The sequence below is a fragment of the Mustela lutreola genome, chromosome 9 (assembly GCF_030435805.1).
Source record: "Mustela lutreola isolate mMusLut2 chromosome 9, mMusLut2.pri, whole genome shotgun sequence".
Classification (NCBI taxonomy): domain Eukaryota; kingdom Metazoa; phylum Chordata; class Mammalia; order Carnivora; family Mustelidae; genus Mustela; species Mustela lutreola.
The window spans coordinates 49,424,718-49,435,308 of NC_081298.1; the positions used below are offsets into that span (position 1 = coordinate 49,424,718).

The 10,591-nt window shown below is 41.3% G+C and overlaps 1 pseudogene; it reads right to left on the reverse strand.

Moving 5' to 3' along the window:
- Nucleotides 1-8,991: 8,991 nt before the first annotated feature.
- On the reverse strand, nucleotides 8,992-10,108 carry LOC131807899 (transcription elongation factor A protein 3-like; annotated as a pseudogene).
- Nucleotides 10,109-10,591: the final 483 nt, after the last annotated feature.

Consider the following 10,591-nt stretch of genomic DNA (forward strand, 5'->3'; position numbering starts at 1 on the left):
GAGTGTTAAGGGATAGTGCAGAGTATGAGAAGACTTTCTATAAAAGGTTTTAAACCATTAAGTTTGAAACTTTTCTTTGTTTCTTGCTTCATGTGACATTGGGTAAATTTGTGTAACCATTCTATAAAATATGTCTAAATTTTGATAGGTTCTCCTCAAACTAATTTATCTCTGCCAGTGGAACTCACAGCCCATAGAGTATCACCAACAGTGACAAGATCTTGATCAGGGCCATGTATCAAACATGGCAGAGGAGGCAAATGTGTATCCAGAGAAGACACTTCACTTTGAATAAAGGAGTCCCCTGGGACCTCAGGAAATAGTCCTCTGGTGTAGTTTTAAAATTACACTTCCACAGCAGAGCAAGTCTCACCCTGTTAAGTTACCAGGAATCACAAAGCAGAAAGTAACTTTTGTCAGTCAGATGCCCAAGGGTTACAGTTAAAGACTGGGAAATGGCAAAGATCTGTGACCACTTTATGTTATGTTAAAATGAGAAGACTTGAGCAAAGAACTCGAAGTTGAATGCAGAAGGAATAGCACCCCCATCTATCAGGAACAATGAGGTGGACTGTCCATACTTACAGTTAATTACCTTGCATGTTTAAGAGTATATAGCAGGATACTGGATGCTTTGAATTTTATGATTTTTCTTTGTCTTGGCTTTTCCTTTGTACAATTGGACAATCATTATTCCAATGTCCCTTCTGCTTACAGTGTCTATAGTGTCCTTGTCAGCAGGTGATTGGTGGGAACTGGGCCAGATGACTATTGGGTCCTAGGGGCGTACCTCTATTCTAGGTTCTGTTGTTTTTGTTCTGAAGTCCTTCCCACATACTCTGCCAGGTGCTGGAGTTCAGGTTAAGGGCTGCTTCCTATTCTATCTTCTGTTTTTGGATTAGATCTCCAATTTCAGTTTAATTCCACTGACAAAATGACCTGAAAGTCTCAGCCTTACACGTCAGCACCTTCTTTAAGTCTCAAATGTTGATGAAATGTGTTTTCTAGTCTATCCTTAAAATCTTCTGTATTTTTATCTTTTCTCTATTTACATTATAGAGTTATAGTCCAATAGATTTTTACTGAATATGTTTCAGTCATGGCTTTTAGGAGGATTTGCCCTAAATTACAGGCTTTTTCTTGACCTTCTGGTTTATTGTGGAAAGACGGACTTTTGTGGGTCTCTTTCCAGGTTTATCCAAACAGCTTTTGCCATCCAGGCTTTAGCATCTGAGGTTCTGATCAATATGTGTACACATTTGTATTGGTCAATTAACTATTTTAGTCAGCTTTCTTTAGTAAAACAGAATCAATAGTGTTGTGTGTGTATGTGTATGTGTGTGTAAAGAAATTTATCTTAAGGAATTGGCTCATACAATAATGGAGGCTGGGAAGTCCCAAAATCTTCAGGGAGGGCCAGCTCACTGGGGACCCCAAGAAGACCCCGCGCTATATTTCAAGACCATCTGCTGTAGCATTCCCTCTTGCTGGGAGCAGGTAGATTTTGCATTCTATTCAGGGCCAAAACTTATTGTGTGAGGCTCATTTAGGTGGGCAATCAGCAATCTGCTTTATTTAACATCCTCCAATTTAAATGTTAACTTACTTATAAGCACTCTCAAAGACACATCTAGAATAATGTTTAACCACATATCTGGGCAATTCAGGCTAGTCAGTTTGACACATAAAACCACAGTAATCCTGGGTCATATATATCCAAAAGAATACTAAATTCTTCTATGAATAACTAGCCTTGTCTGGATTTATGAAACCCTTAATTATAGCACTTGAGTCAGCCTGGGTCCAAAATTCAAACTGCATTTGCCTGCATACCTGGTTTATGGGTGGGATGGATCTTTAGAGGTAATAGGCATTCTGAGGTCTTAGGAGAGCTGCCAAGACAAATCAAGGGGTCTAGACAAAGGAAATGGAGGGACTAGCAGGAGAAGTGCAGAGGGACAGAGATCAGAAAGATGGGAGGTAAAAAGAGAACTGGATATAGGAAGACAACTAGAGGGTAAGGAGAGGAAGATTTACCAAGGAAATGAGTCTAGCTTCTTGTCACTTAGGTTTATCAAATTGTGCATTAGATTTGGCCAAAGAATCTCTCAGTGAAGCAAGTTTTGAATCAGAATTTCTTTTGGTGGCCCTTGTATACCAGTCGAGACATGCCTGCTGTCCTGAGAAATATCATCTCCATTTTTTCCCCAAAGGATAGTGACCAAAGCACATTAGTCCAGACACAGACCCCAAGTATGAATGGATATAAAGCTCACTGCAGTGCCACACACACTGACACTGTGGCTTCAATCATGGTGCCCCTATGTTCTCCATCACACAAGGACTCACTCAAGTGCACTTCCTGTAATCTCTGTGCTGGTACCCTTCCTCAATCTCGCCGCCTTCCCCCAGCACCCTCTCATCGTCCAAAAGATGCATCTTCTTTCTTCACTGAACTCTCAAAATGTTATTGCTGTAGATCATGCACACATAGGTCTATCTTCCCCAAAAGGTGATAAGCCTTGAGGACAGGGTATGTCTCTAAATTATTCTTCTATCAACTACAGTCTCAATCCTAGAGCCTTAATATAGGCTTTCAACAAACTGCCTGCTCACATCTGTAGCTGATAAATGGACACCACCCTAAAGCCCCACCACCTTACTCCTAAATGTGTGCCCACGAGGAATAAAGGTCTTTTGTTTGCCAAAAGCCATGGACAAAAATTTCCACAGAAGTCGTAAGCACTGCAAACTAGAACCAACTCAAATGTCCACCTACAGGGGAGTGGACAAATACATTACAGGATATTTATATAATGGAGTACTGTCCAGCAATAAAAAGGAATAAACCAATCTACACACTGCAACATGATGGATCTCACCAACACTCGTAAAGCAAACTAAGTTGTACACTAAAGAGAATATACTGTATTATTCTGTTTATATGAAGATCAAACCTGGAAAACCTACACTATGGTGAGAAACACAAGAACAGCATTTACCTTGTGGCAAGTAGGTGGTGTAGGCTGGGAAGGGACATGAGGGATTCTCCTGGGGCCTGCAAACTACCTACATCTTGAGCTGGGTTTTCGTTACACGGGGTACAACACTCAAGTTCTACACGCTTCATGTTTGTCATCCCCCGTGGTGAGTTGGCAAATGTTTAACAACCAGCTGTCTAGGCAGAAAAGCTCTTCTCTGCAATATTTGCCAAATTCTGTGGTATAAATATTCCCAACCAAGGCCACTTTCAAGCTCCCAATGAGATGTTCACCAACACAGGAGAAGTGGTAGATACAACAGATGTAAATGCCCTCAAGAACACAGATACTGTAAAATGTAGTAAAACAAATAGGAAGTGATAAGTTTTGAGTGTTTATTACCACTGTTTTTAATATAAAATTTAACTGTAAATTTAATATAATTTATTTTTTAATAATGGCTGTGTTAACAGCCAGTCCCAAGATTCCTGAAAATGTAACAATCAAGCCTCAGGAGCTGATACATGCTGCCTCTGGCATCCAGTGGTTATTTTTCAATTAAATTATTTACAAAAGCAAAACAAAACAAAGCTCTGTTTGCTCTAGAACTGAAAGAACAAAGGGAAAACCAAAGATAAAGAAACTAGTAGTCAGTTAGCTCTTGGAGGGGAAGGGGTAGCATACAATGAAGTGAGTAAGTCAGGAATGACAGTGAGAGACTTGCTTTTTTTTTTTTTTAAGTAGGCTCCACGCCTAATGTGGGACTTGAACTCATGACCCTGTGATCAAGAATCGTGTGCTCCACAGGCTGAGCCAGAGAGGCACCCCCAGAAATCTGATTTAAATTCTAGATTGTCCTCTTCCATCCAGTCCAACTTGAATGGTGGCTTGACATCTCTGAGCCTCGAACTCACCATCCATGCAGCAGGAGTAACAAGCCTTGCTCACAGAGCTGCCTAGTGGAGCCAGATGAGGTCACCTCAGCCAGTTATGTGACCCCAGTTGGCCCATGTGTGCCTCATAAGGATTGGCTATTCACTTGATCAATTATTTGTAGCAACTAAGATGACAGGGATCATGCCTCTAGAGCAGCAATCAGCCCAAACTTTTAAATACGTGCATGTCAAATATTCCCTTCTACTGTCTCAGAAATTTTAACCCAATATTTTGAGATCCAAATATCATCTTTCAGACAGGCCTGTGAACTGTCTTGAAATAAGATAAAATCCCTCTGTAAGACATGTGCCAATGTTTGCATGAGGAGCACAGAAGAAGATCTGCATTCCTCAAGGTGGCTGGTGCTGCTGAGTGACTGTCTGTTGCTGTTGGCAGTAGCCACAGTGCTAGACAGCCAAAGCAGGCCTGGCTGTATGCTGAGCAGCTGATGACATAGCACAGCTGGCAGCATAGATGACCCTAATGATGAGGAGGGCACTGAAACCCAGGTCATCGATGCTCTAAGGCCAGCCATGGGCCAGGGCCTAAGTGTCATTGTCCTTTAATGAAATGCACTGATTTTCCTGAGTCTCTGCGTGGCTACTCCTCTTGCCTGCACCTGTCCACATTGTTCCATCATCTCCTATCTCATAAATATAGTGAGGATAATGCTGCCTACTTTCTGCTGTTAATCTTCCTGAGAGAGACCTTCCTCATTGCAAAATGGCAATTTAATGACTGTATCTAAAGGAGAGAAGTAGCCATCACAGCTGGGAGAGGACAGGGCCCTGGAAGGGTTCTGGGCGTTTCAGGCAGAATTCTGCCCAGCTCTGTTGCCAAATTGTGTCACATTGACATTCAGGCTGGAGGGGCTGGGATGCAATGAAACACCAGGATTTTCCTGTCCAGGAGAAGAAAGATGCCTGATAAAATAGCTTTGACTGTACATGGAAGCAAATGTCCCTTATTCATATTAACATACTAAAAATTAAAGTCTCATGACAGCAAAATAAAGCCCCCATGTACTCTGTACTGGCCATCCTTATACAGGGAACCCCTGAAGGCAGGCAGCCTGCTGCTCAGAAAGGCAGCAAATAAGCAAGCAAACAGCACATTTAGGCACCATCGAGAAAGATAATTGGACATTTGCTTAATGGCTACCATTTCCATTTCTGGCTCATGGATGCTTTTTCTATTTTTCTTTTTTTTTTCAGCAGAGAAACCAACATGGGCTCCCCCTGAGCAGAGTAGGGCAGGCACATGACGACATTCCCACACCCACACCAGCCAACTGAAAGCAGCTGCCTGGAACACCATTGGGAAGGGTTCTGAGGCAGGAAGTGTGGCAAGAGGAAATAGTAGCAATCTTCAGACGGTAAGCTGGGTGAGGTGCCCACATGAGGGTATCTGTTAGCCTGGGTCCAAAGGTCAAGACCAGTGCCTTTATCTGGGAATTCAAAGGCCTCCATAACTGTGACCTCATTCAACCTTCAGACTTCCTCTCACAGTGTGGCTCCCTCGCTGCCCCCTCAGACTGTTTGAGGAGCACTTGAGTTACTGCAAAAGTGAAGATGGCGGAACATGTCCAAAACAAGCTCCATCAGAATGTCTAGACAGTGTGGCCCAGACACCTACATGGGAACAAATGCTGGATAGATCTGAAGTTGACCACATTGGGCACCCCATGATAATGCAAGCATCATGAGAGAGGGACTTTGCTTTGTTCAATGCTATCTCAACTGGTGTCTGTTGAATATTTCTAAAGGAAGAAAGGTATCTCCCCAGGTGATAATTCTCTAGTTTTTACTATGCAGTGTTTGCAATCAGGTTAGAGCTACCAATTACATTACACCCATTTTCCACCTCCACCTCCCCCCACACTGCCACTGCCTCAGGGCAGATATCACTTATCAATCACAACACTCATTTCTCCAACTGACCAAACAACACAACATAGCATTCCAGGCCACCACGAAAACCTGAGAGAGAGATTTTCCAACTAAGCTACAATGATTTTCCAGGTCCCTTTCTGTTTCAAAACCACTGGAAGTTTGAATGAGGTTCTGAAATGGACCCAGCCACAAGCAGACACTACCAAGTGACAAGCTTCACACAACTCTGATGCATGAAGTATCTGGGGCTTCACCATGAAAATGATGTTTCTTGGTCTTTGCAACAGAATGCAGACAGTGACGTGTATGGATTCAGATAAAAGCATGTGATCACAGAGAGCCACTCCACCTGGCTTGGGCGGTGTCTCCTGTAGAGATAAGTTTACATCATGGAGACTCTTCGGTCAAGAGTTCAAGGCAAGTGAGTACACATGCTGATCACAGATGCTTCTTCAACATCACCTGACAGCCCTGGACTCTAATGTGCTAGGGATACTGTAGTGAGAATGACAGAAAGCTGTGGCCTATAGAAGTAGAAACAAAAGCTCTAACTGATTCCATGAAATGCAATGGCTTAAGTGGGAAGCCTACAAAGAGGTGGCCAGTCAGCACACCAGCAATCAAACCTTTATGGTCATTTACTAGTTGCTTCCTTAGGCTCTTAGCTTTATTTGTAATAGTGACTTACATGAGGAGGAAAAGATTCTACTTTTGGGTGAGATTGGTTCTCCTTTCAACCTACCCTGCGAAATTGGGCTAATGTTGTCTTCTTCCACTGGTTTTCTCTCCAGAAAATAAGAGTGAGAATGTCCGTTTCCTGGGGAACTGAGAAAATCCATGCACATAACTAGTGGAAAACCTTATAAAATGCACTATCCTTCCCAAAGACTAAGATCACTTAAAACTAATGGTGTATCAAGGAGATATTCAGTAAAGCAGAGCTAGAATATAGAAAATCAAGACATGGGGAAGAAAGACATAAGTACAAATGGGCACTAAGAGGTTAAGCAGGAAACCTGCTGAGGTAGTGGTGTTCTGGTCTTAATCATCCCATGTCCTTGGCATTTGGGAGAGGACATGATATCACAAAAATGTACACCAAATGAATGACATCCAAATACGAAGAAGAAAGGTATTTTGACAACATGCCCAGACCAGGAAAAGTCATTCTCCTTCCAAAGAAAGAGATTTCATAGATCTCATGGAGGGTAGCTTTGCCTCCACAAGTGTCTATATTTGCACAGCACTCCACAATGGCAAATTGGAGTGGGAATGTCTAGAACTCTGCAGATAGCTGCAGACGGTTCAGCATTGTACAGTCTGAACCAAGAACAGTGGTGGAAAGGGGATTCTTGGTTTGTCAGAACTGACCCAGGACAGCAGCCTGTGAGCAGCCATGATGCTACAGGGGATCAGATTTTCACAGCAGCCATTAAAGTGAATTCTGTTTCATAATTGTTTAGAGGAATGAAGTCTGAGGCAAGTAGATTTTGAAGGGGTGATGTGATGGGGTGGGCCTTATGCAGGGGTAGAAGGCAGGATGAAGAGACAATCATCAGGGCTCCTGTCTCCTGGCTGTGCTTTCTCCCCAGTCCCACCTCCCACTAGATACTATCTTCCAGATATTGACCATGGTTCTAGGACTGTGAAGTTGAACAGTTGGTAAACTATCCCAAACTCTCACACACGTGGTCATTTAGCATAGAATCTCCTGGTGGATGCTACACCCATTGGGCTGTCCTTCCTGATTTGCTGGGCTTCCCGGATGTCCCTGACTCACATGTGATCTAAACATAAGGATATTGTTTAAATAACTGGACTGTTCTCCTCAAAAATGTCAAAGTGATGAAAGACAAAGACTGAGAAACTACTCTAGAGGAAAATAGACAGCAAAGGACAAGTGACCACAACATGCCCCTCATGCTTGGATCTAGGTGGAGGAGAAAGACTGATAATGAGCATAGTCCAAGACATTGGCTTTACTAGATAATAGTATTAATTTTTTTAAATTTTCTATTGATCTAAATGTCTATTTTGTACCAGTAAACCCATGTATTTATGGCCAATTAATCTATGGCAAAGGAAGCATGAATATACAAGGGGAATAAAGGTCTCCTCAATAAATGTTGCTGGAAAAATTGGACAGCTACATGTAAAAGAATGAAACTGGACCACTTTCTTATACCAGACACAATAATAAACTCAAAATGGATTAAAGACCTAAATGTGAGATAGAGAAACCATAAAATTCCTACAAGAAAAGATGGGTAGTAATTTCTTTGAGATTGGCAGTAGAAACATTTTTCTAGATATGTCTCCTCAGGTAAAAGAAACAAAAGCAAAATTAAACTCTGGGACTATACCAAAAGAAAAACTTTTGCACAGAGAAGGAAACCATCAACAAAACAAGAAAAGGCACCTACTGAATAGAAGATATATTCAAACGATACATTCATTATGAGATGAATATCCAAAAGCTATTTAAAAACTTATATAACTCAAAGCCAAAAAAAATACAAATAATCTGATTAAAAATGGACAGAAGAAAAATAATTGACAGAGAATATGAATAGACATGTTTCCAAAGAAAATCAAGTGTTGACAAGGATGCAGAGAAAGAGGAACCCTCTTACACTCTTGGTTGGAAATGTAAACTACTGCAGCCACTGAGGAAAAGAGATGGAATTTCCTCAAAAAATTATAATTTAAAATTAGAATTACTGTACCACTGGGTATTTTCTCAAAGAAAACAAAAAACACTAATTTGAAAAGATACATACACCTCTATGTTTATTGTAGCATTGTTACAACAGCCAAGATATGTAAGCACCCATATGTCCACTGACCAATGAATGGATAAAGAAGATGTGATATCTATAAATATTATGGAATATTATTCAACAATGAAAAGAATGAGCTCTTGACATTTGCAATAATATGGAGGGAACTACAGGCTATAATGCTAAGTGAAATAAGTCAGAGAAAGAAAAATAGCACATTATTTCACTTATATGTGGAAATTAAAAAACAAAACAAACAAAGAAAAAAATAGATGAATAGTAAAGCAGACTCTTAAATACAGACAACAAATTGGTGGTTGCCAAAGGGGAGGTAGGTAGGAGGATGAGTAAAATACAGGGAATTTTTTTCTTCAATTTAATTTTTATTTTTCCTCTAGCTACAATGCCTTTGTGCTTTATCTTTGTTCTTCTCACTTTGTTCACTTAACTCCTGCCTGGCATTTCTATCAACAGAAATTCCAGTGATTGCCACATTCATTGCATAAGACAAAAGTAGTCATGGGCTCATCAGTACTGCATGAACTGCACCTGGTTTTAGGTACTGTGCTTCTTGTATATGCTGCACTGGAAGAAGTCAGTGGTGGTGCTGCCGATCTTGGTTATCCGGTGCTAACAGGTAACCTTTTGGGTCATGGCATGCCTCAATTCCCTCAATTCATCAGTGACCATTTCCTCTGCCATACTTTTGGCAATGAGTCCAGCAGAGATGGCCCCCCTGAGCACATTCCTCCTCAGGCTAGGGTTCCTAGTCCTTGAGGTTGCTGATTCAACCATGTACCAAGTTCTAGTACTTCATGTCCATGCTCTTGAGCTCCTGGTAGGTATCATCTTTGATTTCTGACACCATCTTGTCACAGTCACCTCTATAGTACTTGTAGTCATCATTGGTCTTCAAGGCTGCTGAGAGCATCTCCACACATTTGTCCCACACAGAGTCCCCTGTGAGATAGCAGAGCATCAGGAAGAAGATGGGAGGGAAGGGTTTGAGGGACTGCTGGGGGTTTTGGGACTCTCTGCTTTTGATTTGCTGCTCTTTGATCTTTCTGCCAATGGCCTTTTTGGAAAGAAGGCGGCTGAAGTCTTGGAGTCCACAGAGTCTCTTCTGTCTTTAGACTCCTACCTTATTTTTTTCCTTGGTGGAGAAAGTCCTGCCTCTGACTTCCAGTCAGAACAGTCAAGCCCTTTTTCCCTTTCATTTCCTCTCTTTTTTCTCCTTTGGGGGGCCCAGGTGAGTATAGCAGCTGCTTCCAGTTTTTGATGAGGACTTTGGCCACAGACACTACCTCTTTGACCAGAACTTGCAGATTTCATTAATGGTGACTCCAATACTTATTGTCTGGAGTAGCTAGATGGACATCTGATAGCTTCTCAGCTTCTTCAGAAAATCAAGGGCCCATTCCATGTTCTTCCTGGCCATCTTTGCCAGCTTTCTGGCAATCCTTAGCAGCTCCTCTTCCTCACCCATGTTAGTGCACAATGCCAGGTGGGGTAAACTTAAATAAAAGGAATTAAGAATACACTTATCTTGATGAGCACTTGATGAACAATGTATAGAATTGTTGAATCATTATATTGTATACCTGAGACTAATAAAACACTGTACATTAATTATACTTCAATAAAAAATGTTATTACTGAATTTTGATAATATACTGTGAATAAGAATGTATATGCTCTTGCTCTTGGGAACATATACAGAATGTTTGGGAGTAAAAGTCACAATGATTCCAACTTTTGCTCAAGTAGGTCAGAAAAAAAATAACATTAGATATGCACACAGAAAATGGTGTGGCAAATGTCAACAATGGTAAATGAGGGTAAAGGGGTTTATTATGAGTTAATTATCCTAAACCTGCAACTTTTCTCTAAGTCCGAAATTATGTCAAGATCAAAATATACAAAAAGAAAAGGAACTGGGCTGTCCAGATCTGACAAGACCTCACCAAGACTGGATAATCACCTGCAGCTAAATGCCCGGAGA